Below are 7604 nucleotides of genomic sequence, written 5' to 3'. Positions count from 1 at the left end.
GTTTCATTTCTGTTTTCAAAAAATCAACTCATAATTGCGAGAGGTGAGTTGAGCCTCGAGGCACGCCGAGGTATTTTTTAAATTCTAGTTTCAAAAAAATCAACTCATATTGAGAAAGGTGAGTTGAGCCTTGGCTCACGTGTTGAGTCACTTTCAATTTCTGTTTTTATGTCTGCTTTCTAAATCAACTCATATGCGAGAGGTGAGTTGAGCCTCGGGGCACGCTAAGGTATTTTCAATTATTGTTTGTCAAAAAATCAACTCATATTGCGAGAGGTGAGTTGAGCCTCGAGAACACTGTTGAGGTATTTTCAATTACTGTTTGTCAAAAATCAACTCATACTGCGAGAGGTGAGTTGAGCCTCAGGACATGCTGAGGTATTTTCTATTTCTGTTTTTCAATTTATGTTTTCAAAAATCAATTTATATTGCTAAAGGTGAATTGAGCCTCGGGTCGCATAACGACGTATTTTCAATTTATGTTTTCAAAAATCAATTCATATTGCTAGAGGTGAATTGAGCCTCAGGTCACATAGTGAGGTATTTTCAATTTATGTTTTCAAAAATCAATTCATATTGCTAGAGGTGAATTGAACCTCAGGTCATACGCCGAGGTATTTTCAATAGATTTTTTTTTCAATTTCTGCTTCTCAAAAAAATTAACTCATATTGCGAGAGGTGAGTTGAGCCTTGGCTTACACGCTGAGGTATTTTCAAGTTCTGCTTTTCAAAAAAAAAATCAACTCATATTGCGAGAGGTGAGTTGAGCCTCGGCTCGCACGCTGAGGTATTTTCAATTTTCATTTTTTCAATTTATGCTTTTCAAATTCTGCTTTTCAAAAAAATCAACTCATATTGCGAGAGGTGAGTTGAGCCTCGGGTCACATGTTGAGGTATTCTCAAAATCTGCTTTTCAAATTAAGTTTCAAAAAACCAACTCATATTGCGAGAGGTGAGTTGAGCCTTAGCTCACGTGCTGAGCTATTTCTGTTTTAATATCTGTTTTTTTTAAAAAAAAGTCAATTCATATTGCGAGAAATGAGTTGAGCTCAGGATCACATGCCGAGTAAAGAATAAAGATTGGAGTTAATCGAAGATACAAATTTTATATCCCTTCTACTTGAATTCTAAGTCCTTGAAGTTTCAGTAGAGAAGATCGAAACTACAAATCTCTTCTCCCTGAATCTCCGAAGTTTCAGTGTAGTAGGCCGAGGCTACAAATCCCTTCTACTTGAATTCTAAGTCCTTGAAGTTTCAGTAGAGAAGATCGAAACTACAAATCTCTTCTCCCTGAATCTCCGAAGTTTCAATGTAGTAGGCCGAGGCTACAAATCCCTTCTACTTGAATTCTAAGTCCTTGAAATTTAGTAGAGAAGATCGAGGCTACAAATATCTTCTCCCTCAATCTCGGAAGTTCCAGTGGAGTAAATCATGGCTTGGAGCAAATCGAAGACATAGCTGATTTGGCTTTCGCGTGTTTTCGCTTAAGCAAATCTAAGATGATTTGGCATCTCTATATTGTCAGAAAAAAAATCGAAGAAGCAGCCCTCCCCCTCCATCAAATAATCTTATTCTTGGATCTTGTTCGTGAAATTGATAAAAATCAATATTTTTATGTATTTTTCTAATTTCTATGTGTATTAAATTACTATAGTCTGATATATTTCCTTCATTTTAGTTCTTTTATTTATTGTTATTGTTTTCTTTCTCATATTTCCTTCAGATGAATATAAAACAAAAAAACTCCAGAGGCTATTTTTTCATTTCATGGGTCGAGAAATCCACTTCGAATATTTTTCTATTTACTTTATGTATATCAGAAAATTGCCCGGGCCCAGACAAATAAAAAATAACAAAACCCAAAACAATAAAAAAAGAGTCCAAAATAATTAGCCCATTTACAATATTAAACAGCCCAATTTACATCAAACCCTAGCCCAAATAACAGCCCACTTGCTTAAGGTTTTTCAACAGCAAACCCTTGGCACCCCAGCTCTCCATGCCACCATGTCGGCCACCATGCCCCTCAGCCTTGGCCACCACGCCCCACGCGTCTGACACTCCCACCAACTCCTCCATGTGCACCCACCTGTTGATTTCCATCACCTGCAGAATAAGACAAAAAAGAAAGCCAACACTAAGACAGAGGCAGACGACAGGAAGCAATGGTAAGAAATTTAAAAAAATGTTGTATTGAAATGGCTATAAAGGCCAGATCTGAATGTAATACAGGGGGAACTTTTTGGAGATTTCAAAGGGAAGAATCAGTTGTATTTTGGGGGGGATATATATTTTTTCTTCGGAGATAATACAAAGTGGAAGAGTAAATCAAGAATCGGAACTAAGTTTTGGAAGGTGATTTTTTATTTTTTTTGGAATTTTCTCTTGATTTGGATTTCGTTTGTTCTATTCCCTTTTAATTTTTTGTTAAAAAACATTTTTTTAAAAAAAACAAGAGAGGGAAAGAGGGGACTTACCGACGAACTCGCGACCTTGGCTCACCGGACCTCCGATGAGGGTGGCGCAGGCCTAAGAGAAAATTTGAGAGCTTTCTCTCTGTTTTTCTTTAAGGAAAATAAGAGAGATGATGGGTAAATGTTTTTTTTTGGTTTTTAAAAAAAGGGTGTTCAATGTTTTGAAAATAAAAAAAACAAAAAAAGTAGGCTTCATTTGTTTTTTTCTCCTCAAAAGTAGAGTCTGGGGAAGGGGAAAAGCTGACCGTGCATTCAAGGGATGGAAATGTGCACATTTCTTTTAAATGGGAAATTTTCGCGATTAGTCCCTCATCCCTGTGCCTACGTTCAATCAAGTCCTTTTTGTTTTCTTTAAATGCTTTCAAATTACCCCGAAATTTATATATATATATTTTTCGCTAAAGTTTTTATAATTATTAATAGACCTACTATATTATTTTTATATACCATAGTTTTTTTTCATCGAATATTTTTATACTATATTATTATTTATTATTTTTCACTTTCACTAATTTAGCATTGTTATTTTAACTTTACTATTATCACTATATATATATATATATATACTTCATCATTCGACATATTATTTTCACATCTATTATGCATTTTCGTATTGGTAATATCTTTATCACTATGTTCGTTATGTTATTATATTTATTACTATTGTTATGATTATTGTTGATTTTCCTTATATTTACTATATTCTAGGTATTAATATATACACTGTCAAGTTTACTATTATACTGCTATTTTCATATTGCATGTCATCATTTTTTGTGTTGAGTTTCAACCGCCCCAAATTCATTTTATTCAAAGATTTATCCTCGATTGTTTTCAAAACAAAGGCAATATTCGATATCTGGGGTCCTCGGGAGGATTGTGCCCTAACTTACTGAGTACCAATTTTCGTCGTTGAACCTAAATAATTGAGTACCCTTCTTAAATCTAATTGTATGAGGTTCAAATAAAAACCTATTCTTGAAATTCGGGATGTTGCACCCTAACTTACTGGGTGTGGCATCACGTTATATTGAGGGTAGTGATTTCCAAAATCAAGGCAACCTTCAGTATTTGGGAGATCTGAGAGATTGAGCTCTAACTTACTGAGTTCTAATCTTTCATGAGTCCCGGAGGACCGAATAGCCTTCTCTCGAGCCTTCATACATGAATTTTAAAAATCAAAGGCCAACTTAGTCCCGAAGGTCTGAAATGTTGGACCCTAACTTACCGGGTATGGCATTCTCTCCTTTGAAATGAGTCGGTCTTTACATTTTATTCGAATAATCCCGATTTTCTTTCAAATAAAAGGATCGTACTCTGAAATCTTTTCAAACTTCGACATTAAGACATTAATTAATCAATTAGGTACCAGTTTTAGGCATTATGAGGGTGCTAATCCTTCCTCGTACGTAACCGACTCCCAAACCCGTTTTCTCAAATTTCGTAGACCAAAATGTCGTTTTAGTAAACTAAAATGTTTTATTAAAACAAGGGTGATCTAATCACACCCAATAAAGATCGGTGGCGACTCCCATTTTAATTTTCGTTTTCAAACCAAAGTCGATATCCTATTTTTTTTCAAAAAAATGGTTTCGACAATTACTTATGAACTTACCTCATACGGATACGAATGGACCGGAATGACTATTCGATAATTTTCGACTATCCCCCATCCAAATTCGATTTTCTCATTTCTTGATCTAATTCAATGCAAATTCAACTTATTTAATCATATACTCAATCAAATTCATCTAAAAACACATAAATGGACTAATTGCACTTTTGCCCCTAACATTTCACATTTTTCACAATTTAGTCCCTATTTCACAAAACACAAAATATTCAAAATTTGACCACACTCATGCTTGGCCGAATTTTCCTCTAGTCCTTATAAGCTTATATATACAATTTATTTCACATTTTAGTCCCTCAATTTATCATTTTCACAAATTAGCCCAAACTATTCAAATTCATCAAAAATCCCAATACTAAATATATTTATCTATCATCAAGCTTTCACATTTCACCATTTATCATCACAATGCTCACAAAATGAGCAATGGCATCTCATGAAATCATCATCAAATGCTAAAATTTAAGCATGAGTTTTGTAAAACACGAAGCAACGATCTCAAAGACGTAAAAATTATCGAAAAATGAGCTTAAAACTTACCTAAATCAATCCCCAAATATGCCGAACCCTTAAAACTCTTTTCTCCTATTCTTTCTTTGCATATTCGGCAATAATGAAGCAATATGAGCATACTTTTGTATTTGTTTTATTTATTTAATCTATTATTATTCAATTTACCTAACCAACTTTTAAAACTTATTCTATTTACCAATTTGCCAAGCCATGAATTCCACTAACCCTTATAATGGTCTAGTTACATTATAAATGCATTATATTATGAAGACAAATTTAATTAAACATTATTCCATTTAACTATCAACTTTTTCTTTTTACGCGATGAGGCCCTTTTTACCAAATTAACCACTCAAACAATAAAATTTCCTTACGAAACTTTCACACATCTCTAATATCATACTGTAGACTTTATTAAAATAATAACATAAATATTTTAACTTCGGATTATGGTCCCGAAACCACTGTTCCAATTAACCCCCAAAATGGGCTATTACAAGCGTCAATATAACTGGCCCCTACATATTTACCCTGGAAGGCCATCTTAAAGAAATCCCATGTCAGTCGGCCGAGCCGAGTGCCCTCCTTAACCGACAACCACCACTGGTACGCCTCATCACGAAGCAGATATACAACCCCCTTAAGCTTCTGCTCAGCAGTAACATCCAGGTCATCCATAATTCTCTCCGTGGCCTCCATTCGATACTCGGCCACGTTAGGGGCGGCTCCAGCGACACCTCTGAATAATTTAGACCTATTGGACCAGATTCATTCTGTAACCGACCCTCAACCCCTAGATCTAGTGTTGGGTCCAGCGACCCTTTCTAAAATCAGTAGCATGGCTTGGGACAGTGCGTCGTCCCCAACAGCATGATCTCGAGACCCAGTCTCTATCACAGGTGATACTGATGTCTCACTAGTATCCAAGTTAGGAAAATTCTAAGATGTTGAGTGATAAATCGTAATTTATACAAATTTTTATTCCATGATAAGCACATTTATGGATGATTTCTCCTTAAATTTGGTGAATTTGATGCTCCTAATCCTTTAATTTCATGTTTTATACTTAGGTGAGCATAAGAGAGTAAAAAGAGCGAAAAACGGGCCAAAAATAGAGAAAATGAGCCAACATGGGAAATCAACACGGCCTAGGCTTTTTTACATGGGTAGACCACATGCCCGTGTCTATTCAACAGGCTCAAACACGGGTTGAAGCACTTGCACACGGGCGTGTCCCTATCGAGCCCAAGTCTAGTCCTATTCAGAAAAAGGTCACTCTTGAGGGTTTTGAAGCATTCTAAACCCTATATAAACATCCCAGGAGGTACCTAGAAAAGACACACAGAGTAAGAGGCAAGGAATTACTCGAAGAAAGCCGATTGATCCATCTCAGAAGCCAGATTATCCTTCAAGACTGAAAATCTCCCTTCAATTACCTTCAGGAGTTTTTGGGTTTTCTTTGTGTTTTGTTATCATTAATCTTCAGAGATGTTTTCTTTTACACTTATGAACTAAATCCCCTAAATACCTAAGGGGAATGAAACCTAAGACGGATCTTGTTATTATTTTTTGAATTATATGATAAATATTTGACTTGTTCTTAATTCTTACTTTAATATTCCAAGATATTGATTCAAGTATTGATGTGCTTATTCAGAGGAGCAAAAGTCCCTGTTTAAGAGTAGATCTAGCATAATTAAGCGGGGTTGATTGCACGGCTAGACATAGGGTGACATAATTTTACCAGATTAGGGTGAAACCTTATAAAGGAATCTATAGATCGAGTTAATGCAACACTAGGGGTTTTAATTAGAAAGAGATTTCAATTAATCAACCTAGGGTTAGAAGTTGTTAGTCTCGAGAGTGATAATAATATAACTTAGAGATTTCTACGGATCAAGTCAAGTGAATAAATCGTCTGATTCAGAGTCAATAACAATTGAAGTCTTGGTGGATTTTTCCCTTGGGTTTTTTCCAAATCATTCAGTTTTCCCAAAAGTTATTTCCCCAATTTACTTTTTGTGCATTCTTGGTTTAGTTAATTAATTTAGATAAAACAAACCCCTTTATTTTTAGGCTAGATAATAAAAATGAGAGTTAATACTAGTACTTTTAGTTCCTTTGGGTTTGACATCCCGGTCTTGCCATAAGCTATACTACTGTTCGATAAGGTGCATTTGCCTTTTTCGTGATAATAGTTAGTTTTCAAGAACGAACATTCATAAATTATAAAACTTATCACGATTTGCATCAATCAAGTTTTTGGCCCCATTTTTGGGGAACTAAGATATTAGGAACATTTAATTTTTATTACTTTAGCCATTTATTTTATTGCAATTTAAATTTTATTTTGATTTTTGTTACTAATTTTTCTTTTTCCTTTTGGCAGGTTTTTATAGTTTATGACTAGAAGAAACTTGTCGGGACCATTTCTTTTTGACAGTGAGATCGATTGCACAGCTCGCAAAAACCGAAGAGAAATAAGGCAAAGCCTAAGATTTATAGAGAAAGAGTAAGAGGACAATATTATCATCACAACCGAAGAGATGGCTAAAAATCAAGAAAATCCGCTACCTCCTGCGATTGCTACTGATCTAGTAAATCAGAATCCTACTCTACGTACTATGTATGATTATGCTAAACATACTTTAACAGGAACTAAGTCAAGTATAGTTAGGCCTGCTGTTGTTGCAAATAATTTTGAACTGAAACCTAACACGATTTAAATGATACAACAGTTTGTTTAATTTGATGGTTTGTAGGATGATGACCCAAACACTCATTTGGCAAAATTTTTGGAATTCTGCGATACTTTTAAAATCAATGGCGTTTCTGATGATGCCATTCACCTTCGGTTATTTCCCTTTTTGTTGAGGAACAAAGCTAAACAGTGGTTGAACTCGTTACCACGAGGGTCAATCACTACTTGGGAACAAATGACCGAAAAATTCTTACTTAAATATTTTTCGCTGGCTAAAACGACT

The 7604-nt window shown here is 35.0% G+C and overlaps 1 long non-coding RNA gene across 1 annotated transcript; it reads right to left on the bottom strand.

The window, feature by feature from the left end:
• Positions 1 to 1879: 1879 nt before the first annotated feature.
• On the bottom strand, positions 1880 to 2619 carry LOC128296411 (uncharacterized). Its single transcript, XR_008287031.1, has 2 exons — positions 2478 to 2619; positions 1880 to 2106 (listed from the first exon to the last, which is right to left on the bottom strand). It is a non-coding gene; the product is annotated as an uncharacterized LOC128296411 (long non-coding RNA).
• Between the last annotated feature and the right edge of the window lie 4985 nt (positions 2620 to 7604).

Source organism: Gossypium arboreum, chromosome 8 (genome assembly GCF_025698485.1).
Source record: "Gossypium arboreum isolate Shixiya-1 chromosome 8, ASM2569848v2, whole genome shotgun sequence".
NCBI lineage: Eukaryota > Viridiplantae > Streptophyta > Magnoliopsida > Malvales > Malvaceae > Gossypium > Gossypium arboreum.
This window is presented reverse-complemented; position numbering and strand designations above follow the sequence as displayed.